General features: G+C 41.9%; 1 long non-coding RNA gene across 1 annotated transcript in view; it reads right to left on the bottom strand.

Annotated features, from left to right (window-relative positions):
• Positions 1-22,724, bottom strand: part of LOC132367609 (uncharacterized) — a 313,944-nt gene extending 291,220 nt beyond the window's left edge. The window contains exons 1-3 of the long non-coding RNA XR_009503830.1: positions 22,656-22,724; positions 18,122-18,232; positions 13,977-14,157 (exon numbers count right to left, since the gene is read on the bottom strand). This is a non-coding gene — a long non-coding RNA (uncharacterized LOC132367609). The remainder of the gene's footprint in view (positions 1-13,976; positions 14,158-18,121; positions 18,233-22,655) is intronic.
• Between the last annotated feature and the right edge of the window lie 4,191 nt (positions 22,725-26,915).

Genomic DNA, 26,915 nt, shown 5'->3' with positions numbered 1-26,915 from the left:
CCTCTCCAGCATTTATTGTTTCTAGATTTTTTGATGATGGCCATTCTGACCGGTGTGAGATGATATCTCATTGTAGTTTTGATTTGCATTTCTCTAATGATTAATGATGTTGAGCATTCTTTCATGTGTTTGTTGGCAATCTGTATATCTTCTTTGGAGAAATGTCTATTTAGGTCTTCTGCCCATTTTTGGATTGGGTTGTTTGTTTTTTTGTTATTGAGCTGCATAAGCTGCTTGTAAATTTTGGAGATTAATCCTTTGTCAGTTGCTTCATTTGCAAATATTTTCTCCCATTCTGAGGGTTGTCTTTTGGTCTTGTTTATGGTTTCCTTTGCTGTGCAAAAGTTTTTAAGTTTCATTAGGTCCCATTTGTTTATTTTTGTTTTTATTTCCATTTCTCTAGGAGATGGGTCAAAAGGATCACCATACAACCCAGCAATCCCACTACTGGGCATATACCCTGAGAAAACCATAATTCAAATGTGTCATGTACCACAATGTTCATTGCAGCTCTATTTACAATAGCCAGGACATGGAAGCTACCTAAGTGTCCATCAACAGATGAATGGATAAAGATGTGGCACATATACACAATGGAATATTACTCAGCCATAAAAAGAAATGAAATTGAGTTATTTGTAGTGAGGTGGATGGACCTAGAGTCTGTCATACAGAGTGAAGTAAGTCAGAAAGAGAAAAACAAATACCATATGCTAACACATATATATGGAATCTAAGAAAAAAAAAAAAAAGGTCATGAAGAACCTAGAGGTAAGACGGGAATAAAGACACAGGCCTACTAGAGAATGGACTTGAGGACATGGGGAGGGGGAAGGGTAAGCTGCGACAAAGTGAGAGAGTAGCATGGACATATATACACTACCAAACATAAAGTAGATAGCTAGTAGGAAGCAGCCGCATAGCACAGGGAGGTCAGCTTGGTGGTTCGTGACCACCTAGAGGGGTGGGATAGGGAGGGTGGGAGGGAGGGAGACGCAAGAGGGAAGAGATATGGGAACATATGTATATGTATAAGTGATTCACTTTCTTATAAAGCAGAAACTAACACACTATTGTAAAGCAATTATACTCCAATAAAGATGTTAAAAAAAAAAAAAAAGAAAAAGCACGGATGAAAAAGGCAGAAGAGGAAAAGAAGGGCAAGAATCAGGATAACAACAGAAACACTCCCATTTATAAGATGGGTGTTAAAAGTTGCCATTAGGGGTGTTGAAACAACAAATAAAAGCAAATGCCTATTATTTAAAGAGACAGATGTCATCGCAAAGACCTGAAAGCCATGAGCAGAAGTGTGCGTTGTCAGGAATAGCAACAGGGTTAAGGAAGCTTAAGTCTACAGCATGAGTTTTTCATCACAGACATGGATTCTTTTAGAAGAGCGTTTAAATATGCTTTTTGAAATAAATTTTACTGAGCACACAGATATGCACTAAATTCTAACACTGAGTGTGGTTGCCGTGAAATCCTCCTCCCTCGGGGTCCACAGGGTTGGTTCCAGGCAGCCAGAAGCGTCCTCTGAACATTCTAGGTTCTTCTTTTCCTGCTAAGTCTGGAAGCTCTGACATGTCTGCTTTTGAGCTCTGATTATTAGCTATTTTATTGGTGAAATCAGCATTCTTGGCTGTCTAAAGGGAAGAGAGGAAGGAAATTTAACTTTTATTTCAGAAAGCAGATGAAAAGGAGCTCCCTGTTCCCACAGAGTGATGTCCCACCCACATCATGCCATTAAACACCCCTGCGGATGTTAGTAGCCCAGGACTAACAGCTAAATCATCTCACGCCTGATACAGCAGGAGCTGTGTGTCCCGGAGCACTGATGGGGGGAAGGAAAGACCTGGCCACTGATGATGAACTTTTATTCCCACTCGATTCTTTGCAGTGTTGCCAACGATACCTGCGTCATGGGAGCTCTGTCCCTGAGAGCCGTGTGGGAAGGATGGACAAGGGCCTTAATGTTGGTGTAAAATGGGGAGAATGTAAGAGAGGAAACATGTACTGAATTCTGACAGAATGCTCAATATTTTAAATCACTTTATTTCATGTTCACCCTGTGCAGTAGCCATTATTAATTTCACTAATCTATTAGACAGGGGAGACTGGTGCTCAGGGAAGTTAAGTATTTTGGCCGACATCCATCTAGAAAGCAGTGTGGTCTTCAACCCTGCATCTGTCTAAAAATCTGATTCGTTCAAGGATTAAGTATTACACCGTGAATCAGAATTCAGTAAATGTTAGTTCCCTTCTCCTTTAAAAATGAGGCCTCCAGCGTCTCATGGGGTGAAGCAGGATCAGATTGTCTAGTTACAGCTGCAGCTTCAACTCAGGCTCCTTACGGGCAGGAAACATATTTATCACGCTGTTCATACCCGAGGTAGATGTTCACGATTTATCTGCCAAATATTAAGCGCTTAAACAAGATTTTAAAAGATAGCATTAAAGATTCGATTCCTCAGCCAAAAGACCCAAGAAAGGACTGGAAAGTCGCAAAAGCAGCAAAAGGGACAAAGCTGGACATTTTAACATAACCAGGTCGAGGCACTCATGTTGACACTGCCTAGTCAAAGAGCCACATCAAAATGAAAATCACGGCTTTCTTCTTTTTAACCAAGAAATCTCCCGCCTCTTTCTCCTCTTTCTCCTGGAGCCTGAACACAGATCCGGTACCTCCCAACCTCTGCCCTCCCCACCCCGTTCTCGGTGCTGGCATCGTGTCTGAGACCCGCAGGGCAGCTCACAGTGTGCATCTGCACAGCCGGGGCACGTGTCCGTGACTGTGAATTCCCAAGTCCCTTTCACGACTAGATCCACTATGAACAGCCATCAGTAGAGTGTGTGTGTGTGTGTGTGAAGGTCAAGGAATGTCTGGGCTTTGAGTTCCGAATGGTTCCTCGAGGACTCAGCCTGAGGCATACAGAGCTCTGGCCTGGCTTCGTGGCCTCCACCAAGAGCTCTGGTAGATAACTAACTGCAAAACCCTCCAAGCCGACCAATACGAAGGTAGGTCCTTCGTACACCTAGGACCCCCGGTTCATCTGAAATTCGTGTTCATGAATCCACGTCTTCTTTCCTTGAGCTCCAACACACAAGCGCACACACACAGCTACAAACGAGTGTGTCTGGTGAGTGAGGGAGGAGAGAAATACGAAAATCTATTAAATCTAAGACTACAAGCCCAAAATCAGTTATTTGAAATGGAATAGTCCCTCGATGGTGAATATTACTTCTGCCTTTCAGTCTTAAATCACATAAGACATTCTTCACCTCGGTTTTCTAAAAGTCTCAGTTAGCTATTTCTGATGCGTTTCTTACCCTAAAAATTAATCCGAAGTCTGTGCTATGACCAGCGACTTCCACTGTAACGGGCAGCATCTAACCGTGACATAGTACACCTTGGGGCCTTCCTAAAACCCCATCAGACTCACCTTGGGCCCACGTGGCTGAGAAATAGGATCAACTCCACTGAGTCACAGCAGGATCCAGGGGCAATTTGACTTGTCATCTTGAAAAAGCTCAGACCTTGCTTCCAGATTCAACTTTCTCTTGAACTTGGATGTCCGTTTTGCCTGGTTTGCGCTTCAGCAAGTTGTCATTTCTCTTGCTTTCATGCAAACCCTGCAAAATGCCAACGTAGCTGGACCTTTTACGGACTACGTTTGAACAGCGGTCTGCTTTACTACCCTGTCGACTGGCTCAATTTGTCTTCAGGACAGCGAGTTAAATAAGAGCACTATTTTTATACAGAGAAGAGGGGTTTTTTTTAATGAAAAATGAGCAACGTTAAATCTACAAAGGGTTGTGGGAAACGAGTCCATTTTGTTTCTCTGAACTTTGGAGCCTGGGCACTTTGCTCTGTAAATCAGTGGGCACCCATGTGGGTGTTTGGAGAGCACCCAGTGTATTCTCCGCAGCAGGCTGAACCACGAAAGTTGTAGAAGGTCTACTGGACCACACAACCCACTCCTGACTGCAGCAGATTTCTTTAAGTAACAGATGTTGCATTGGTTTGAGGCATCGGGATATTCATGCTAAAATAGATTCTATGACTTCCCCTGAGGAAATGACAATATAGGCACCTGAATATCATTTTCCCCTTAACTTCCACATGACATATTAACAGATATCAACGCGCAAATGATCTGATCTAACCTCCTGCCTAACCTCCATACTCTGTCTCCTATCTGACTTCTTTCTTATGACATAGAACATAATTTTCTCGTTATCAAAGAATAAACAAAGAATTACCTGCCTCCCTAAGGAAAGAAGCACTGTGATTAAGGAAGAAAAAGAAGGCAAATAAAGAGGAAGAGAACTCGGACTCCTTAACCACGTCCACTCAAAGTTCCACCCTCAGCGCAGCAGGAGACATCAGCAGACTGGCCGACCCGTCTGTGCTCCATTTGTTTTGTGTATTTTAATGTCATTTATCTCCATAAACAAGATAGTCCTTCCCCTAAAAATCAGAGTGAAAACGAGGAAGACGACTAGCTACAATCTATAAAACTACTCATTGTTCTGGTTCTGCTCTGGTGGTCCGTAACCTGGGAAGAGAGTCCATGAACTTGGACTGGAAAGAAATGCCTCTTTATCATTTTAAATGCCTTTCGGTGAATTTAGTATCGCATTCAATTGTCAATGTAGAAGAGAAGTGTTAGTGGTGTCTGTGTCATTTTGTCACAAATAGCACAGGCATGTCCACATCACGCTACAGTTGTCACACGTAACTCAAATATTATTTATGCTCATGCCTAATTTGAAATCTTGGTGGTTATTAAACCCACTTCCAGACTGCATCCAATTCTCCTGTTCGCCAGCTATTGGATCACCCCTCATCCCATAGTTATGCAGTTAATAATGAAATCACATACATGCAAAATTGATGCTCAGAAAATGACTTTGTTCTCCAGTGTTCCACATCTACAATAGTTTGTTGACCAAAGTCAGAAGAAGATGAAAACTTAAAAGTTTCACAAATCTGGACAGTTCAAATTTCCATTCTTAATCCTCTGTAGGACAGTACAACTTGTGAAACGTGAATAGTTTACAGTCCATAAGCAGTGAGCTTTCACCCTGATAAACATGGAAAAGATGACACTGAATTTTAACTTGTCTCTATTTTAAGTGGTTTGTCCTGTCAATTAACACATGAATAGAGGCACACACATCACTCTATCAAAAACCCATAAAGAGATTCATAGGTTTCACCAGATTGCTCAGATGTGTCTGTGTTAGTTCCCTACTGCTGCTGTTAACATTACCACATATTTAGAGGCTTACAACAACACAGGCTTATTATTTTACAGATCGGGAGATCAGAAGTCCAAAAATGGGTATCATGAAGCTAAAATCAAGGTGTCAGCAGGGCTCTGCCCTTTCCTGCAGGGGAGAATCTGTTTCCAGCTCCGGAGACGACCACGTTTCTCGGCTCACGTCAGTGAGCACATCACTCCAGTATCTGCTTCCATCATTCTACCTCCTTCTCTCACCATCCAGCCCCCGTCTCTCACTTACAAGGAAACTTGCGATCATACCGGGCTCACCCAGATAACCCAGGGTATTGTCAACTGCAGCTGCAGAGTCCCCTTTGCCATGTAAGGTAACATTTTTCACAGGTCCCAGGGATTAGGACGTGGGTATCTGTGGGGGGGCCACTGTTCTGCCTCTTACAGTGTCCATAAAACACACACACGCACGCACGCAAGTTAAGAACCCCTCTTCTTTTTCCTACCACCCTTTCTGATATTGCAGATGTATCAGTAACACCCTCCACAACAAAAAATAATGTGCCATGCTCTTCAATTGTGTTAAAAATATAATTTACCTAATCATTACTCTTGAGATTCACAGTCACCTTCTAGAGAATGGGGCAACACTGGAATCATAAGAACTCAATGGAACGTGAGAATATACACAAGATCTAAGAAGTCAAAGAAGTCTAGAATTTATACAAAATTGGTACAATGTATTGAATAAAGCAAAATGATTTCAAGGAGCATATGCATCTTATATCCCGCTGAGATATCAACGTCAAAGCTCCAGTGCACAAATTCAGAAGTCTTTTTTTCCCTAGACAATTTGCCCTTAAATCGAGGTCAAAGCCGATTGACAATAGCAGCACTACAAAAAGCAGTTACCAGAGTTAAATTCTATTTCTTTTTAATCTTATTAAATGTCTCTCAACTTGCCACGCGATGTTGGAACATGTATGCAATGGTCATTTCCTGGCACTCACACCACACTCTCACTCTCTCTCTTTGCCAAAGAAGTACTGATCAATTTATTTGATAGTCTTAGATGTTTAAAAACCTAAAACAAAATGGGAAAGTACAGTATCAAGTGTTCGTAACTGATCCGTTCAAGCTACAGCTCAGTCCCTTCTGCTGCACTGCTCTCTTGTTCCCACCTACGAAAAGAGACTGGGGTCCGTGGGCTTCCCAGAGCCTGACTTGATGGCGGGAAATAGCTCTTATTTCTTCAACCTTGAGCCCATGGCCTCTGTTGTATTCTTTAGTAAATACCTGACTCTACAATGCGTTTACATCTGTAGGGTACCTCACATCCTCTTAGAGATTAGCGATGACTACCTTCAAATAATAACCATTAACATGAAGTATTTTAACCATGTCATTTGTTTACATGATTTTAAAGCTCTAAAATAGCTTATTTATGTGAAGTAGATCATAGTTTTCTCTTTTATAATAATAATATTTTTATTATCATATATGGACTTATACACACACATCATATACATACACACCATGTCAAAAAGTGAGGGTTTTTTTTTTTTTTAAAAAGAACAGATTAGCAGAAATGTTTCTATTCCCGATATAAATGATTGTAATGCTATAGCTCAGGCAGGCAAAGGTTTCGGCTACTTTTTACCTTGTTGCTTTTTTATTACAAAGCCACTGCAGAAAGCATTTTACTCTAGAATAAAAATCACATTATAAGTCTCAAAATAAAATAATTTAATAGAAAAAAAAATTCTCCAGATATTCTTAAACACTTTTGCAGAGTCGCGGTTTCCTAACCAAACTTGAAGCTTTCTTGAATCCAATGGACTTTAATAGACAATTTTTGTCCTTTCCTTCATTTACATACAAATTCTTTTCTCCTCCTTAAATGCCATCAAGTTATCTTAAATTAGTGTTGAGGTGGGACAATGGGAAAAGTGGAATAGTCTAGGAGATAAAATAATTATTGTTTTTGCAGTCCAGTGCAGCTGACTGCCTTTGGGCCTGTGCTATTTAACAAAAGAAGCTCGGAAGGGACCCTTTGCCTGTCTGTCTGCATCCCAGGGGCACCACTGCCATCGCAAGCTGTTCCGTTCAGTGGTGAATCTCTCCTGAATAACTTTCTACACTTACAGCACTCTAGCACCATATCGAGATTATCATTTTGGATAATTTTGCTCCACCAGGTTAAATATGTGAAACTGAGAGATTGTTTATGTATTTGTTTACTTGCCTTTATCATGCATTACTAGGAGAAAAGTTAAAAGAAATTTGGGGAGCTGGTGTGGTACAATGGGGGTCAGGAAACCTGAGTCCTGGTCTCAGGCGGATGACAACCACTGCTCACCTCTTATGGGACCTTAAGTGAAGAATTACCTCTCGCAGCCGCAATCACCTCACCTTTTTGTTTTGGTTGTTTGTTTTTTTCAGAAACATTCTGGTTCCTCTGATATAATGATTTGAGAATCGTGATTTTTACAGTTTATAAAACATAGGGTACTCATTTAGTAAACATGAATGTACATTAATTATATGACCTTTCAGGCAAGGTTTGCGTACACTTTTCTTGGGTATCGGTGAAGATGTCTTTATTGCAACAATGTCAACGAATATTCATGAACTCTATCATTGCTATTATGAAGATACATCAGGATTTTAATGAACTGTCATCTTTTTATCCTTAAAAAGCCATTGGCACAACTACTTAAAATTTAGAATGATCCTCTGTCTTACTCTAATGCAAAAATAGATGTCCCGGGCTTCCTTGGTGGCTCAGTGGTTGAGAATCTGCCTGCCAATGCAGGGGACACGGGTTCGAGCCCTGGTCCGGGAAGATCCCACATGCCGCGGAGCAACTAAGCCCGTGCGCCACAACTACTGAGCCTGCGCTCTAGAGCCCGCGAGCCACAACTACTGAGCCCGCATGGCACAACTACTGAAGCCCGCGTGCCTAGAGCCCGTCCTCCGCAACAAGAGAAGCCACTGCAATGAGAAGCCTGTGCACCGCAACAGAGAGTAGCCCCCACTCGCCACAACTAGAGAAAGCCCGTGCACAGCAACGAAGACCCAACACAGCCAAAAATAAATAAATTAAATAAATAAATTTATTAAAAAAAAAAAAATAGATGCCCCCACGTCCCACCCCATGCTGTGCTCCGTGGATCTCGGAAACCTTAATATACAGATTTCATTTGGGGCTCTAGTTATAGGATATACTGTTTTGCAAATATTTTAATAAACCTTAAAAATTAGAGTAAAGCAGCTGATATAGCATCAATGAAACACTGCTTTTTGCTTAAAAGTCACTTTAAAAACGTAGAGTAAAATGGGAAATGCAATTCTCTTAACAGCTAGAGCCACGTCTCCTCATTGGGGTTGCCCTGAGTTTTGGGTGAAGCGGAGCTGCGGTAGATGAGAGAGAAATCTGCTGGGTTCTGCAGACAGGGAGAGGGTCAGGTAGAAAGAGGAAGAGAAAGAACCGGGCTGTGTGAAAAGCAGGACTGCAGTGTGACCTCTGCGTGAGTCATTTCAGTGATGGCTGCAGTTATTCAAGCCTGGGCAGGAGAGAACTGAGCACTGAGAGGCTGGTCTCTGCCTCTGGACCAGAGACCAGCGAAAGTCCTTCCAAAAGGGCCAAAGAGCAAACCTTTCAGGCTCTGCGGGTCACATGTCGAAGCTACTCCACCCCGCTCTTCTGCATCAAGCCGCCCAGCATGTGAATGAGGGGTGTGGCCCGCGACTGTTCTAATAAAACTTTACTTTGGACACCAACGTTTGAATTTCATGCACTTCTCACGTTTCACAAAATATTGTTCTTCTTTTAACACTTTTCAACCACATAAAAGCGTAACACCATTCCCAGCATGAGGCCAGACTACGCATCAGGGTCATAGTTTGCGAACTCTTGCTCTAGACTCAGGAAGGGGCAAAAGAAACAAAGGAGCATTTGCCTGGATGGTGAGGAAGAGACCGCAGTTATGCAGCAGTTGTAAGGAGAGCCCTGGACTGTCACTGACTGGGAAGGACGCTTTGATTGATTTTAACCATATCGCTAAGAAGTAACTGGGCCGGGCTTCCCTGGTGGCGCAGTGGTTGAGAATCTGCCTGCCACTGCAGGGGACACTGGTTCGAGCCCTGGTCTGGGAAGATCCCACATGCCGCGGAGCAACTGGGCCCATGAGCCACAACTACTGAGCCTGCGCGTCTGGAGCCTGTGCTCCGCAACAAGAGAGGCCGCGACAGTGAGAGGCCCGCGCACCGCGATGAAGAGTGGCCCCCGCTCGCCGCAACTAGAGAAAGCCCTCGCACAGAAACGAAGACCCAACATAACCCCAAAAAATTAAATAAATAAATAAATAAATTTATTAAAAAAAAAAAAAAGAATTAGTTGGAATTAAGCTGGGAATTATTAAATATCAATTTACCCCCTTTCAAATTTGCTGATGAATACATATTAGTAACAGGTCTGCTCCTGGAGTCGGATACTCGGCACCACAGTAACAGAAAATCTGACCCAGAGCGGCTTAAACACAGCGTGCTCGCTGTTCATTCACAGAGACTGCACGAGGCAGCCGTGGTTGTTCCGCCCAAGTCACCCTGCTCGTAGGGAGGCAGCTCTGCACGGAGGCCCGGCTGGCCCCAAAGCCTCACTCCCAACCACGCCACCCTGATACAGCCACGCCGCGAGGGTAACAACGGCCGGTCCCTGTGGCCAGAGCACCAGTGACGTGAGGCTCTGTTTGCCAAAATACGATTAGAGCTTCAGACTGCTTCTTGGGAAAAGATGCCTGTGTGTATCATCAGTACGTCCTCCAAACACTGATGTGTTTTTGTTCTTCCAAAGAAAAACTCTCTCTTAGTTGAGATGACAGGGGCCTTCAGTTCCAGAGAAGAGAAAATATTACCCTTCTAGGCTCCCCATCAATGGGCACCGGGCGTCTGGAGACCAGGACAGGTCATATGTCTCAGGTGGCCTCTTTCTGATGATTTGAGAGCCTCATAATTGTTTATTGACTCATGCCCAGCTTCACTTCATTTCTGCTGTAGGAGAAACTGTTTTTCTGTAATTTAGTGGTAAATGATTTTTGAATAATGAGAACTTGGAGAGAGGAAAGAGGACGTTATATGAATCGAGACAAATGATTGAAGATGTTCACAATGCAGGTCATTTTTCTCCAGAAATAGCCCCTTGCCGAACTCCTTGTCTTTTTCTCTCGGGGGGTGGGAAAAAAACAACAAAAACCAAGCTCTGTGTCATCTTAAGATATGGATGCTTGGATATTAATTGGCACAGTGGCTGCTATTCATAAAATTAGGCAGGAGTAGAATGTACTGTTCTCAACAAGATGCTAATTATTTTTTTCTGTCACTCTATGCTTGCTAAAATTTCCGATCATTGGCCTTATCTTCTGTCTGCAGTCTTCCATCAGGGAAAAGTATATAACCATCTTTCTAAGTTTTTAGTGTAATGTTTTTAGGGTAAATGTTTAAGAAGACTTTTAATGCCAAATGCTAATGAAACTGTAATGACATTGATAAGTGAGTAGAAGCGAAAAAGAAATGGCACTGTGGGGTTGTATAAGCAGCACTGCTTTGAACTTGCCCCTTGACACTGTTTCATGGTAGCTATCTCAAATTCCCTTTTTATAAATGAAACTTGTAAAAGCTGTTTTAAGAAAACAGTTCATTTTGGTATTGGGCCACAAGAGGTTAGCAGAGGAAATGAATTACATATATCTTATTTAAAATAATCATCATCAAAAGACTACAAATAATAAATGCTGGAGAGGGTGTAGAGAAAAGGGAAGCCTCCTACACTGTTGGTGGGAAAGTAAATTGGTGCAGCCACTATGGAGAACAGTATGGAGGTTCCTCAAAAAACTAAAAATAGAGCTACCATATGATCCAGCAATCCCACTCCTGGGCAAGTATCTGGAGAAACCCATACTTTGAAAAGATACATGCACCCCAATGTTCATTGCAGCACTACTTACAATAGCCAGGACGTGGAAGCAACCTAAATGTCCATCAAGAGAGGAATGGATAAAGAAGATGTGATCCATATATACAACGGAATACTACTCAGCCATTAAAAAGAATGAAATAATGCCATAGGCAGCAATGTGGATGGACCTAGAGATTATCATACTAAGTGAAGAATCTAAAAAAATGATACAAATGAACTTATACACAAAACAGAAATAGACCCACAGACATAGAAACAAATTTATGGTTACCAAAGCAGAAAGGTGAGGAAGAGGGATAAACTGGGAGTTTGGGTTTAACATATACACACTACTGTATATAAAATAGATAACCAACAAGGACCTTCTGTATAGCACAGGGAACTCTACTCAATATTTTGTAATAACCTATAAGGGAAACGAGTCTAAAAAAGCATATATATATATATATATGTATATGACTGAATCACTTGGCTGTACACCTGAAACTAACACAACATTGTAAATCGACTGTACTTCAATAAAAAATAAAATATAGTAAAATAATCACACAATCGGGCTGCCTCAGATGCCTTCAGGTCTGCTTTTGTGAACAAAACTACAAGGAGAGCCCCCAGAGGCAGAGTTAGGCATGTGGTGAACTTCAAGTGTGTGTGGGAGATGAAAGAAAAGAACTAACCAATCTGCAGTCTGAAATCATGCAAAATGTGAGTGCAGTTTTTCTGTAATTTCTGTGCTCTATGCTTTTTCTAATATATGCCAAGGAAATCTTTCTCGAGTTTGATGTACTAAGGAAATTTGTCAGTTCTTCCCAGTTTTATCTTTTTATTTGTGCCTATTAGCTTAGAAATGTGTTTTTAAGTGCTTTACATAGCACTGGCCATCAGTCACAGGTAGGTGTGCAAACAAAACTGTCTGTCAGTACTCTGAGCATTTTAAGTATCCCTTAGACCATCTACCACGAGAACACAGTTCTACTGGCCTGTGTTAATGCCTTTCCTTTAGAGCTTGACAGCTCAGGGTACTGGGCCACATATTCTCTCATCGTCCTCCCGGAAACCTGATCCTGGAAGTGGGTAGGGGGGTAATTACTCCTATTCTACAGGTGAAGGCGGGGCCCAAGATACAGAGCGAGGTCCCAGGGGTCATGTGGAGCCTGGAACAGGACAGGGGTCTTGGTATTCCTGCCATTACACATGGTGAAAGGTTAGGGAAAAAGGCTGGCAAAATGCCTTACTAGAAATGCAAATGGGAAATCGAACAGCTTCATCTGGTTTGCTCACACCTGGGTCTACAAGGGCTGCTCCAGACCCATGCTGCCTACTGACTCAGCCATAAAAAGGAACAAAACGGTGCCTCCCTGATGCCAAGTCCTGCCGAGCTGCCGCTCAGAGACCCTCAGTATGAAAACCAGCACTGCCCTTCCTTGGCGCCCTTCTTCTCTCTTGCTGATTCTCTTATTTTCTTTTCTTTAATATCCTAACACCTTTATCAAAACCGTGTTGCCATTGTCTATGTCTAGAAATGCCAAATGCAGGACCCCTCTGACAACATTAACTTGGCCGCCCCTGTCTAACTGTGGATTGGAAGCCTCTTCTCTGTTAGCTGGTTTAAGTGTAGCCCGTGCAAATTATTCATGATGTGAAAAGAAAGGTTTTTGTTTTACATAGTCTAATTTTTAGCTATGAGAAATGTCTTGTTCCTTTCCACAATTTAACTGTGTATTAATATATACAGACTTGTGCATACGTAGTTATACATGTATTTTTAATTGACTAAAAGTTGCCCTGGATCATGATAGTTGTTAACATAACATTTTGATGTTGTTATAAAAAACTAGTTGGGGGGAGGGATATATTAGGAGTTTGGGATCAACATATGCACACTACTGTATATAAAATAGATAACCAACAAAGACCTATAAGGGAAAAAAATCTGAAAGAATAGATATATATGTATGTATAACTGAATCACTTTGCTGTACACCTGAAACTAACACAACGTTGTAAATCAGCTATATTTCAATTTTTTAAAACTCAGAAAAAAATAAATTAAAAAAATAAAAACAAGCTAGTGGAAAACAGTTTGGCAGTTCCTCAGAAAATTATAAACATGGAGTTACCATGTGACCCAACAATTCCACTGCTAGGTATATACCCATGAGAAGTAAAAATACACATGTATGCAAAACTTGCCCACAATGTTCACAGTCACATCATTCAAAATACCCCAAAACTGCGAACCCCTAAATGCCATCAGCTAATGAACAGATAAACAAATGTGGGATGGCCAGACAATAGAATATTATTCAGCAATAAAAAATTATGAAGTACAGACACCTGTTACAACATGGACCAACCTTGAACCATTATCCCACGTGAAAGAAGTCAGTCACAAAGGACCACATATTATATTGATCCCACTTACCCAGGACAGGCAAATTCATGAAGACAGAAAGTGGATTGGCTGTTGCTTAGGGAGGCAGCTGGGGCCAGCTGGGGGTGATTGGGTAGCAACTGCTAATGGGGACAGATTTCCTTTTTGTAGTGCTAAAATGTTCTAAAATGTGGTGATGATTGCACTCTGAATATGTTAAAAAGCACATAACCGTACATTTTAAAGGGGTGTATTTTATGGTATGTAAAATATATCTCAATAAAACCATAAAAAAAAAAAAAAACCTAGCGTCTTAGTCTGCTCGGGCTGCTATAACAATCTACCACAGATGGGGTGGCTTAAACAACAGACATTTACTTCTCACAGTTCTGGAGGCTGGAAGTCCAAGATCAAGGCGCAGGCAGATTCAGTGTCTGGTGAGAACCCGCTTCCTGGTTTGTAGACGGCCATCTTCTCTCTGGGCGGAGGGGCGAGAGAGCTGGCTGGGGTCTCTATTATAAGGGTGACATCACCTTTCCAAGGTCCCACCTCCTAACAGCAGCACCCTGTGGGTTAGGTTTCAACATAGGAAAATTAGGGAAACACAAGCATTCAGTCTATAGCACCTGGAACACTCATGTCAAATATTCTGATTTAATATTCAAGATCGACTTAGTCCAAAGACCTGGGTTCAGATCCCAGCTTTGTCACTAAGCAGAGTATGCCCTGGGCAATCACTTAATCTCTGTGTCTGCTGCTTCCTCCTTCTATAGAAAGGAAGATTGATTTCACTAGTGACTTGAGATCAAGTCCAACTCTACCACCTAGGATTCTGTGGGTGTTGACTTTCACAAAAGCAGAGTAAGAAAGATGTTGTGTGATACAGAGAGGATGGCAGCCTTGCATTGCTCGGGCTGTATTTCCTGGGATCCCCCAACATTGTGAGAGGGGGTGCCCCTATGCTGGGGCAGCTTTCCAGCCAAGGGAAGTTTGAGCCACGTAAATCATCTGGCTCTGACAGAGCCAGGATGTGTGTGTACCAACTGGCTTGCAAGGCATTCAAACCTTCACTTTTAAAAATCTACTCTAATATATGCCTGACACCCTTACAGTAATGTCATCAGAATTTATAGAATCTGTCGATTTATGAAACTTGAGTTGGAAATATTCTGTCCTATTTTACCTTTTTGTGTTCCCCAGACTATGGGGCCTGAACTGTTTTGTTTTTTGTCTTGTTTTGTTGATATTTGCAAGAATATAAAGCTCATTGTTAAGTAGATAAACCACTATTTCATTAGAGATGCCAGCAGCTCATTCTGATTATTTAAAAAGCGAGGGGAAAACACTTCCCTGGGCTGTGCAACAATTTGGCTTTTAGCTTATTATAAATGAGTAGTTTCCTGAGTTTCCCCTCACCCACCCACCCCAGCCCCACCTCTATTCCCTTCCCCAACAGAAGAAAAGAGGTCTAGATACCAAACAACAACAGAAAAGTTTTGTTATTTAATGAGCTCTCTAATCACCAAACACACACACACAATTAAAATGAGAAAAAGTATATGTAGACAATCTGAAAGATACACATACATACTAATGACACTAATATTTGTAAATATTCATGGCAGGCATTCACCTAATACATAGGCGGCTCCCCTCCACGGGGCGGGGGGAAGAGTTAAATGGACACAGAACAGCGCTATGCACACTTTCTCTTTCACTCTTGAGAGAGGGGCACGGCACTGACAGAAGAACCTGCTTCTCAGCTCTGACATCACATCACGCGTCTGTCCTTCAATTCTTCTTGGTCCGGGTCCCCGTAGCCCAAAGCACGGAGCCTTCACAGGGAGCCCTTGAGCTGCTGTCCTGTATTACACACCTCACCCGAGAGAGAGGCGAACTCAGACTCTTAGGCTCAAGTCCCAAGGATGCATCATTTTGATGTGCAAAATTTAAAAGATAAACAGGGTAACAGTGATTCCAAGAGTGTGGTTTGAGCTTCATCCCATCTCAGAAGCATATTTTAACTCGTCGTGACAAGAGACCACACCTCAAAGTGGCAAAGTGATGACTGGATTTTCTACATTGAAAACCTCATGGTCCAGATGCACAGGTGTAACTGCTGTAAATCATGGGGCAAGACTGAAAGCGAACCGGGCACACCCTTTCTGCCCCACTCAATAAAGATCCCTTTCCTCAAGCTGCAGGAGTCATTGTTTGCCAAGATCTTCAAGGGGGCCTGAAAGCATGTTTGGAAAACAAAGCACTTTTTAATTGCTGCTGACAGGAATGAACTCTCTGAAACAACAGCTGTGTCTTGAGATTACATTACAAGGCATTTGAGTGGGCTGCAAAACATCCTCATCAAAAGACAAAGCTGAAGGAGCTTTTTATCGTTTCCGAAGAAAGTTCCCAAGCTGGGGATGCCTACTTTCAGTTCCTGTGGGACGCAGCTGTTGTATGTTTACAGAACGAAATTGAGAAACAACCTTTGTATTGACGACGGCTAATAAAAAACAAAATCCAGGTGGACAGTTCAGGCAGGAGTAGGAAGTCAGTTGTCAAGGTTATCCTTGTGTCCAGCCTAAAAGTTCGTTAGTGGCAATGACATCTGGCTATTAAAATACTGTCCCGGGAGATTATTTCCTTCCTGTCTTTCGGGTCACACAGAGTCTGCTGCTGGGTATAAATTATGGACAGAAGAACTCATTTGGAGAAATACTGACCCAGTCATACTTCACAGGTTTATTGCTACCCTGAGAGAAATGAACCTTGTGAAATTATAACCTCCGAACTACAACCAAGATCCTTCCAAAGGCAGACCTCTAGGGGGACAGAGGAGAAGGTTAAGGGTAGGGGAGGAAGAATCGAGAGTGCTTAAGGAGGAAAGAAAAGGGCTAAGGAGATGGGGATTTAGTGAGCAGACCAGTGGCTCTGACATCAAGGGAATAACTAGCACACTGTTTCTCCAGTTCCATTCATCAAGCAGCTTTATTTTAGACACTCAAGTCTTCAGGGTAAGTGATTCCACCAAAACCGCATATAAAATGAGGTGAGAGTACATTTTCTATAACCTTCATCAGATTCTCAGAAGACCCCAGAAACTAAAACAGCTAAGAACCACGGTGTGTGGAGGATTAAAGAAAGCTGCAAAGCCTTTGATCCTCTTTCCATGGGGAAGTGGGTCCTAGCTCCCCTCCCCTTGAATCTAAACTGAACGAGGGCTGCTTTCACCACCGGGACGCTGAGGACAGTGGGCCTCCAGCTCCCAGCTCAGCTTGGGCAAGCAGCTTGTGCACGGGGGTTCTGGAGCCCTGAGACCACTGTCCGTGAGATGCTCAGGCCACATGCAGAAGGCCTGAGAGGATGAGATGCTGAATAGAGGGAGAGGCCAGGAAGCCCCAAGACCTCAGACATGAATGGAGAAACCGTCTTTGAGCGTACCCTACAGCCCCAGCTGCTGCCATATTGATCAGAGATGAATCACCCAGCCTGGCCCTTCCAGAATTCCTGACCCACAAAATCATGAACAAAATGAAATAGTGGTTCTAAATCATGGAATTCAGGGATAACTTGTTTTAGAGCAAGAGATAAACATTACACACGTTTAAAGAGACTTAAGAAGGTCGCATATCACTCAGAACTTTTGGACAGTCTATAAAATTATAAACTGAAACGTAATTGTAAGATAAAACTTTTGTGCTCCTATACAATTTCTGCCCTTTGTGTTGCTTACCAATAAAGCTCTTAACAACTCCTTATAGTTAAAAAAAAAAAAACACAAAAACTTGCCAGAAGAAAAACATTTAAAAAAATCAGAACTCAGAATTTTCAATGCAAATGACCTTTAGTTTTACTTCATTTTCTTGACCTTCTGTCCTGCCTACTTTCTTTGCAGCCCTCCATGCAACTTCCTTGTATGTTCTGCTCAGCCCTTGTTCTTTGTCCATCTTTCCCTTTGATACCTCATTTCCTTATTAGTTCATAGCCATGGTAAAATGGTTTTGTTCCCAAAGGACTTACAGATGAAGTTCTTTCCTGAATAACCTGTAGATGCTTCACTGCCTAATCGATTAGTTCTCATTTTATTTTTGCTAAAGATTGGTCCAGGTAACTTGCTCGACACAAAAGGACAGAAAGTCCTGATAATTTTACTTGCTTAAGTTTAGATCCTATTACTTCTCTATAATTTCATATGATGATTTCCCTTCCCATCCCTTGAGACAAAAGGAAATGTTAACTGTATAAGTCTCAACCTGGTTAAAGTGAATTTATATAATTTCCTCTCCTCTCATTTACCTGGAATGAAAACTTAGGAATTCTCATGACTTTTGGATCAACCTTAAGTACCATCCTACCAACTAAAGCTCCAATCATGATTCTATTTTAAACTGGATTTTCTAATTCTATGTAGCAATCACAATGGGTTTCCCACCAATTTTTACCTTAGCCTACTGACTTTGGCAGCAGCATCTTCCAGTTATTTTGAGGAGAGGAAGTGGTGGAGGAGAGAGAGTGAGTAAGAGTCCTTACCTGACTGGTACTGTTGAACGTTTGCTTCATGCTCTCTGGATTTGGCAGGTTTTTACATCTCATTCTTTCTTTTGCCAGGTTCTTCAGAAATTCCTCCATTTCTGCAATTCCCTTGGTGAAAGAAAATATTATTCCCTGTATGTTTAAGTCAAAAGGTGCTGATAATCAAAATCTTTATTCCAAACTCAGTAAAAATTCCATTTATTTTCTTTCCAAGTTAATGTGGCAATGGAAGTGTCCAAATATATTGAAATGGTTTGGTAAAATACCATACCTCAACATGAAGGAGTGTAAACATTGAAATCCTCTGTAGAAATCTGGAAAATGTTTATGTTGCGTTAAATTAAAAACCATAATGCAAAATATGCATAATTATTGAAACAGTTTGAATATAAAAAAAGAATTTCAAGGTAATATACAAAAATTAAAAAACAACCGTGTCAATTGAATTTTGACAAGGGTGCTGAAACAGTTCAATGGGGAAAGAGCAGCCTTTGCAACAAATTGTAGTGAGACAACTGGACACCCACATGTAAAGGATTGAAAATAGATTCCTACCTCTCATCAGACACAAAAATTAACTCAAAATGGACCCTAGGTAGCAATGTAACAGCCAGATCTATAAAACTCGTGGAAGAAAACATAGGAGCAAATCTTTGTGACCTGGACTTAGACAATGGTTTCTTGGTTTCTCAGGCAAAGCACAAGTGACAGGAGAAAAATAGATAAATCAAACTTCATCAAAATTAAAAACTTTTGTGCTGCAAACAATACCATCAAGAAAGTGAAAAGACAGCCCACAGAATGGCAGAAAATATTTGCAAAACAGGTATCTGGGGCTTCCCTGGTGGCGCAGTGGTTGAGAGTCTGCCTGCCAATGCAGGGGACGCGGGTTCGAGCCCTGGTCTGGGAGGATCCCACATGCCGCGGAGCAACTGGGCCCGTGAGCCACAATTACTGAGCCTGCGCGTCTGGAACCTGTGCTCCGCATCAAGAGAGGCCGCGATGGTGAGAGGCCCGCGCACCGCGATGAAGAGTGGTCCCCACTTGCCGCAACTAGAGAAAGCCCTTGCACAGAAATGAAGACTCAACACAGTCATAAATAAATAAATAAATAAATAAAAGAACGTGAATTTCTAAAAAAAAAAACAGGTATCTGATAAGGGATTTATGTTCAGAAAATATAAAGAATACTTACAAGTCAATAACAAAAAGACAAACAACCCAATTTAAAAATGGGTAAAGGATCTGAATAGATCCTCTTCCAAATGGTCAATAAGCAGATGAAAAAAGTGCTCAACCTCACTAATCATAAGGGAAACACCAACAAAAACCACAATGAGATGCTACCTCACATCCACTAGAATGGCTACCACCAAAAGGACAAAAAATAACAAGCATACACGAGGATTAGGAGAAATTGGAGCCTTCATACATTGCTGGCAGATTTGTAAAATGGCACAGCCACTTTGGAAAATAGTTTGACAGTTTCTCCACCTGTTAAACACAGAGCTTCCGTAGACGCAGAATTCCACTCCTGCATATAAACCCAAGAGAAATTAAAACATTCATCCACACAAAAAACTTACTCCTAATGTCCACAACAGCACCGTTCGTAACAGCTAAAAAGTGAAAACCACCCACGTGTTCATCAACTGGTGAATGGATAAATAAAATGTGACGCATCCACTCCATGCAATATTATTCAGCAACAAAAAGATATTAAATAACTGGTACATGCTACAACATGATAAACCTTTAAATCATTCTGATCAATGAAAGAAGCCAGTGACAGACCACATATGGTATGCTTCCATTTTCATGTAATGTCCAGAATATGAAAATATGTAGAGACAGAAAGTAGATCCATGGTTGTCAAGGGTGGGAGGGGGGAACAGGGGGAGAAATCAGGAGTGACTGCTAGTTTGAGAGTTAATAAAATGCTCTGAAATCAGACTGTGTGATAGTTGCCCAGTGTGAATATACTGTGATATATACTGTGACTACTAATATGCCATACTGTGAATGCACTAAAAACCACTGGATTACACACTTTAAGTGGGTGACGTTCATGGTATATGAAATAGATCTCAGTAAAGCTGTTTTTTACAAAGATGATGGATAGTTGCTTTTATAAAATGTTCTTCAAAATTTGTTTGTAAAATCGTATTTTTTATTGCGGTAGAGTTGATTTACAATATTGTGTTAGTTTCAGGTGTAGAGCAAAGCGATTCAGTTATATACTTTTTTCAGATTATGTTCCACTATAGGTTATTACAAGATATTGAATATCGTCCCCTGTGCTATCCTTGCTGCTCACCTATTTTATGTATAGTTGTTTGTATCTGTTAATCCCATGCTCCTAATTTATCTCTCCCCCACTTTCCCCTTTGGTAACCATAAGTTTGTTTTCTATTTCTGTGAGTCTATTTCTGTTTTATAAACAAGTTCCTTTGTATCATTTTTTTCAGATTCTACATATGAGTAATATCCTACGATATTTATCTTTCTCTGACTTGCTTCACTTAGTATGATAATCTCTAGGTCCATCCATGTTGCTGCAAATGGCCTTATTTTATTCTTTTTTATGGCTGAGTAGTATTCCATTGTATATATGTACCACATCTGCTTTATCCATTCATCTATTGATGGACATTTAGGTTGCTTCCATGTCTTGGCTATTGTAAATAGTGCTGCTACGAATACTGGGGTACATGTATTTTTTGAATTAGAGTTTTCTCCAGATATATGCCCAGGAGTGGGATTGCAGGATCACACGGTAATTCTATTTTTAGTTTTCTAAAGAACCTCCATACTGTTCTCCATAGTGGCTGTACCAATTTACATTCCCACCAACAGTGTAGGAGGGTTCCCTTTTCTCCACACCCTCTCCAGAATTTATTATTTCTAGACTTTTTGGTGATGGCTATTCTGACTCATTTGAGGTGGTACCTCATTGTAGTTTTGATTTGATTTTCTCTAATAATTAGCAATGTTGAGCATCTTGTCATGTGCCTACAGGCCATCTGTATGTTGAGTGACAGTGTTGATGGTTTTGTGAGACCTCACATGGTATCACTCTTGAGCTCACAGGCATAACACTGCAGTTATTTAGAGAGAGGAGAGAGGCCCAGCATCTCATCCAAGTAATCGTCACAGGTGGGAGGAGTGGCGGGATGGTCACGATGGGCAGCTGGGATGCACTGAATGATGGCATTTCTAAAGGAAATGGTCTACATGCAATTAAGGCCACCAGAAACTTTATCTATGAATTCATTAGCTCTGAACCTCCTTTTGGATGATAGATCATAAACACTCCTGTTTCAATATAATGAAATAATCCACTGGAAAAGTGTGGTCACATGGCAAGTCTGCGATTAGTACCAAGACAATAATTTTGCTTGGCCCCTTCAGCCAGCAGTAGACTTGCAGCCTATCACGGTTAACCTATTGGAGCTCTGGTCATTTTCTCTGTTTTTCCCTTTAGTTCTATGGTATCTGGTTTATATATTTCTCGTTCCTCCCTTATACCTTTTTCTTTGTTGCATCACAGCAGACAGCTCAGCACAGAAGTAAAATAAATAAAATCTCAGATTCTGAGGATTCTCAAAGCTTAACAACAGACTAAAGAAGGAAACCAGGGTCGGGGGCAGGAAGGGAGCTGCACGGTGTCCAGCCTGGTTGAGCCACATACCCTGTCCTGACAGAAATGTCCAGGGACCAGAGGTACGTGACCAGAGGCCAAGGACCTCCCGCTCTCAGGCTAATAGAATAAGACCTTAGAGGTCAACTTTTCCAACTCCTACCCTTTATAGATGAGGAAACCAGGGTCCCAGGGAGATGTAGATACTAGTTACATAGCTAATTAGTGACAGAGTTAGTACTAGAATCTGCTCTTTGCCTTATGTTGTGTTGTCATGGGGTGAAATTGTCTTTCCCTGAAAAGGGTCATGCTGAAGTTCCAAGCCCCCAGTGCCTCAGAATATGACCTTGTTTGGAAACTGGGTGATCACAAGTGTACTTCGTTGAGGTCATCCCGGACTAGGGTGGCCGCTAACCCAATGTAACTGGTCCCCCGGAGAAGACAAAGACCCGGGGAGAGAACCACGTGAAGACGGGGGCAGAACTGCAGTTAGGCAGGTGCAAGCCAGCGCCGGGGACTGCTGACTGGACTCTGGAGGTCCTCCAGAGCCGGAAAGAGGCAAGGAAGGGCTCTCGTGCAGTTTTCGGGGGATTGTGGTCCTGCCAGCACTTTGATTTCAGACTTCCAGCCTCCAGAACCAGGAGACAATACATTTCTGGGGTTTGAAGCCCCCCAGTTTGTGATGCTTTGTTACAGTAGCCCTGGGAAGCTAACACACACGGCCTCAGGAAAATGTCTGTTCCCAGCACCTCACTCACACGGAGCCCTGGGTGCGATCAGGGGCCTTAGTAAGGGGCTGCTGCTGATCAGGTAATCCTGTCCGATGGTCACAGAGATGGCAGGAATCCTACCCTACCTCCCCGGCCACTGTCCCCACAGCGGTACACTCACTTTCAGACACCGAGCGCAAAAGGCCACGTTTCCTCTTTCCTTTGTGCCACGTTTCATGCTGCATCAGGACCAGAGGAATAGGAGTCACCATAGCGCCTGTTAAGGGATAAGAAAAATATTCTTGATGCCGAAACGTCTCCCTTACCGTTCCTGACAGCATATCATCAGACATATCAGCATATCATCAGTAAGCCCTGGAGGATCAGCACCGAGCTCCCCAGAGTCTTCCAAACACAGATGGACCCAGGAAAGGCCATGTACACTGTCCCCAACACCTCTGTGTGGAAGAGTCCAACTCAGATGGAAGATGTGCACACACAGGGCAGCTCAGAATGTGGGCAGCTGGGTGCGGTGGGCAGAGCCTAAGCCTTGGAGACACAGGAACTCCAGCTAGAATCGGGCTCTGCTGTGGCCCCTGGGAAAGACATCTTCCTTCTCTAAGTTTCATTATCCATAAATAAAGGTACTAATACCCACCTTGCTGGGTTCATGTAATGCACATAGATAAAGTATTTAAAACAAGTAGGCTATTTAGATATACAATAAATGAATGTGGTTTTGTTGATATTTTCATTATTATTTTATTAAATCCCAGTCCTGGACAAAGACCTTGATGGAAAATCTGTGTCTTCTTAACTCTTCTCCATCCTATACTGGAAGCAAGAGACAAAAAACAAGGGTCCCCACTTCACTCCGGCTTTATCTGTCCTAGTAGAGTGTACATTCACGGGGCCATTGGGATAGGGACTCGCGCGCATCTGAATACCTGGCACTAAGCAGAGTGTTTGATGCAGAATAAACAGTCAAAAAATATTTGTTGCATGTTGAATACATGTCACACGATCAATTTTCCTCAGGAACACAATCAAACAGTCATTTAAAATGCGCAAGTTAAAGATTCTTGTCCTAAAACACTGATTACTTTCGCTATTAAGGAGCACCAAGTACAGACTTCATCTAAGTTCACCCGGGCTCAATGCAAAAAATATGTCGTCTTTCACAAGAGCTTTCACAAACCTATGTTGCATTAATGACACTTTGCTGTAATCAAATTTTAAAATAAGTCAAAGTTCTTTGGATGTTGGAGACTAGGTATGGAATAGTCATGCTTTCTGGATTTTTCTCTTGCTCTAAATTTGCATTCACAGGCTTCCAAATGTTCATTCTCTCCCACAGAAGCTCAACTGGCCTCAGTTTTTAAATCTGAGATCTTCAAAGAGGATGCCATGCACACACAAAAATATGTGATAACTGGATCAGATTAGTCCAGGGGTCTTATTCCCCTTGAGTATCTTTCTTTCCTGTTTCAATGTGCAGCCTTAAGACGAGCATCTTTTGCTGTATTCATACTCTCATATGTCAGTTATGTCAGTTTCCAGACTTTAAGACGCTCAACACCGCTATTTGACGACTGTGACAAACAAAAAACCCTGCTGTGTTCTTCCTCTCGCTTTCCACAAGAGCAGCCTAAAACACCCTGTGGCTTGACTGCCATCTAGAGAAGTCTAGAGATACTGAAATTAAACAAGCTAATCTAGTATCTTCATAGGTTTACTTTTCTCTAACCCTTTGACGAAAAACCATAAGGAAAAGTCTTTTAAACAAGACATGAAGAAAATATTTAAATGTTATACTGTCTTGGGATGGTGTCATTCACCTGTTTTTTACAAAAATATATGCAGCAACTGTATTGTTCCCAGGGAGAAATGATACTATTAGTGATAGCCATCTGCTGGCCTTTGAATTTATTTTATGGAGTCCTTGTGGAAATATACATCAAGGTAATGTAATTATTATATCTGCACATTTGTAATGCTGTAGTTAAAACTGGGAGGTTGTTCTCATTAAATTCTCCAGATTGTTGGTGGCTTCTTTCCTGCTGGCATATGAAGTTTCATCTTAAAACAGACTCCAGACCTCTCTGTGCTGTTCCTATCACATTAATACTGATATCACTAGGCAAAAAAAACTTATCCAGCTTTAAAAAATGTCTTTTGAGCAACTGTATCATGAAATGGCTTTAAGAAAACTTAAAGATATGGGGAATTTAAAAATGATTTTGCCGAAGTTTCCTCTGTTCATATACAACAAATCTGTTGATTTTCTGTGGGCTTCTATTACCTAGAAATCTAAAAGAATTGGTGGTGTTCCTTTTCTTTTACATTACCCTAGGAAACAGCTGTTATTCTAGTGCCAAGAAGTCAACACTTGAGCTTATTGAAATTCTCAACCATTTTCACAACAGGATTGTTATTTTTCACAGCTTGCAAATAATGGTTATGGGAGTGCTAACTTCAGGAAATTGCCAAACAGAAATGTAATACGATGAGTTACAGTGAATGATGCACGTCTGAAGGCTACACAATGAAACAAGGAGGAAAGAAACATGAAGAGTCCACAGAGTATTAATTTAAAAACCACAGACTAAATTTTGATCCCATTCCACGTTGCCAGGTATCACCTTTTTTGTGTACCGCATCCTCTTTGAAGATTTCAGATTTAAAAACTGAGACCAATTGAGTTTCTGTGAAAGAGAATGCAATTTGGAAGCCTATGGATGCAAATTCGGGGCAAGAGGAAGTCCAGAAAGTATGACTATTCCGTTCCTAGTCTTCTATATCCAAAGGACTTTGACTTATTTCAAAATATGACTAAAGCATCATTAATGCAATATTGGTTTTGCAAAGCTCTAGTGCAATACAACGCATTTTAGGATTGAGTCCAGGTAAATATAGATGAAGGCTGGATGCTCCCAACGGGGGCCAGGAAGCTTTTTCTTGAAGGTCAGGCAGTAAACATTTTTTACTTTCCAGACCACAGAGTCACAATCTCCACTGTAGCATAAGAGCGGCCAGGGACAGTATGTCAACAAATGAGTGTGGCCGTGTCCCAGGAAAACTCTACTTATAAAAACAGGCCAGCCCCTGTGTCAGAACAGGATCTTGGGTTTGCCCGATGGAAACGACTTTCAGATGGCGAAGCCTGGAATCATCAGCTACTAAAGTGTCCCAGGGGTCAAAATTTCACGTAGGAGCCTAAGCCCAGCTGACACCAGCTCCAACCTCCTGGAACTAGTGCCTCTTTTTTCCATATAACTGGTACATCTTCTACAACAGGGGTCCCCAACCCCCGGGCCACAGACCGGTACCGGTCCACAGCCTCTTAGGAACTGGGCTGCGTAGTAAGAGGTGAGCGGCCAGCGAGTGAGCGAGGCTTCATCTGCCGCTTCCCATCGCTTGCATTACCGCCTGAACTACCCACCCCACACACACCTCCCCCCGGTCCGTGGAAAAACTGTCTTCCACGAAACCGGTCCCTGGTGCCAAAAAGGTTGGGGACCACTATTCTACAATACTAAACTTAAAATACTCTCAAGAATAATAACTTTTTCTCAGTGAAGAATTCAACACACAAACTCAGGCAGACACACACACACGGTTTTCTCAGATTAGTAATGGAAGCAGAAGGCAAAAGACAAGTAAACTGAGGGTAGATGACTTTTTATGTATTTTGTGTGTTTTGTGCCTGTTTTAGATTGCCATGTCATCCTAGGATGAGATTCTACAGGAGGTATCAATGCATTTTCATTTTAAAATGTAGCTTCTATTTCATGATTGGTATTCTCCCAAAAGTCATGCCTGTAAAAAGGATCACGGGAAAGAATCTTTGCCGTAAAAATCTAAATACTGAAGTAGCTGTACTGCGTGGGGAATTTCCATGTAATTCTGTGTGCTCGCATCTGAAGACCTGTTGATATTAGAGGGAGCCCATTGGAAGAGGCGAGCTGTGGAGAAATAGAAATCCAGCAGAGTCTGAGATGTTCTAATCAAGCACGAATGTTTTTCCACTTTTTTCAGTCTATTTCACCATCTCAAGGAGAATGTTTGATCTCCATTTTGATACATTATCAGTTTCACCTTTAGTTTTTCGAGTACTCTTTTTTTTTTTTAAATAAATTTATTTATTTATTTTTGGCTATGCTGGGTCTTCGTTTCTGTACGAGGGCTTTCTCTAGTTGCGGCGAGCGGGGGTCACTCTTCATCGCGGTGCGCGGGCCTCTCACTGTCGCGGCCTCTCCTGTTGTGGAACACAGGCTCCAGACGCGTAGGCTCAGTAGTTGTGGCTCATGGGCCTAGTCGCTCCGCGGCATGTGGGATCTTCCCAGACCAGGGCTCGAACCCATGTCCCCTGCATTGGCAGGCAGACTCTCAACCACTGCGCCACCAGGGAAGCCCTTTCGAGTACTCTTTTTGTAATGAC

Source organism: Balaenoptera ricei, chromosome 6 (assembly GCF_028023285.1).
Source record: "Balaenoptera ricei isolate mBalRic1 chromosome 6, mBalRic1.hap2, whole genome shotgun sequence".
Taxonomy (NCBI): Eukaryota; Metazoa; Chordata; class Mammalia; order Artiodactyla; family Balaenopteridae; genus Balaenoptera; species Balaenoptera ricei.
The sequence above is the reverse complement of the archived record's forward strand: the minus strand, read 5'-3'. Positions and strand labels throughout refer to the sequence as shown.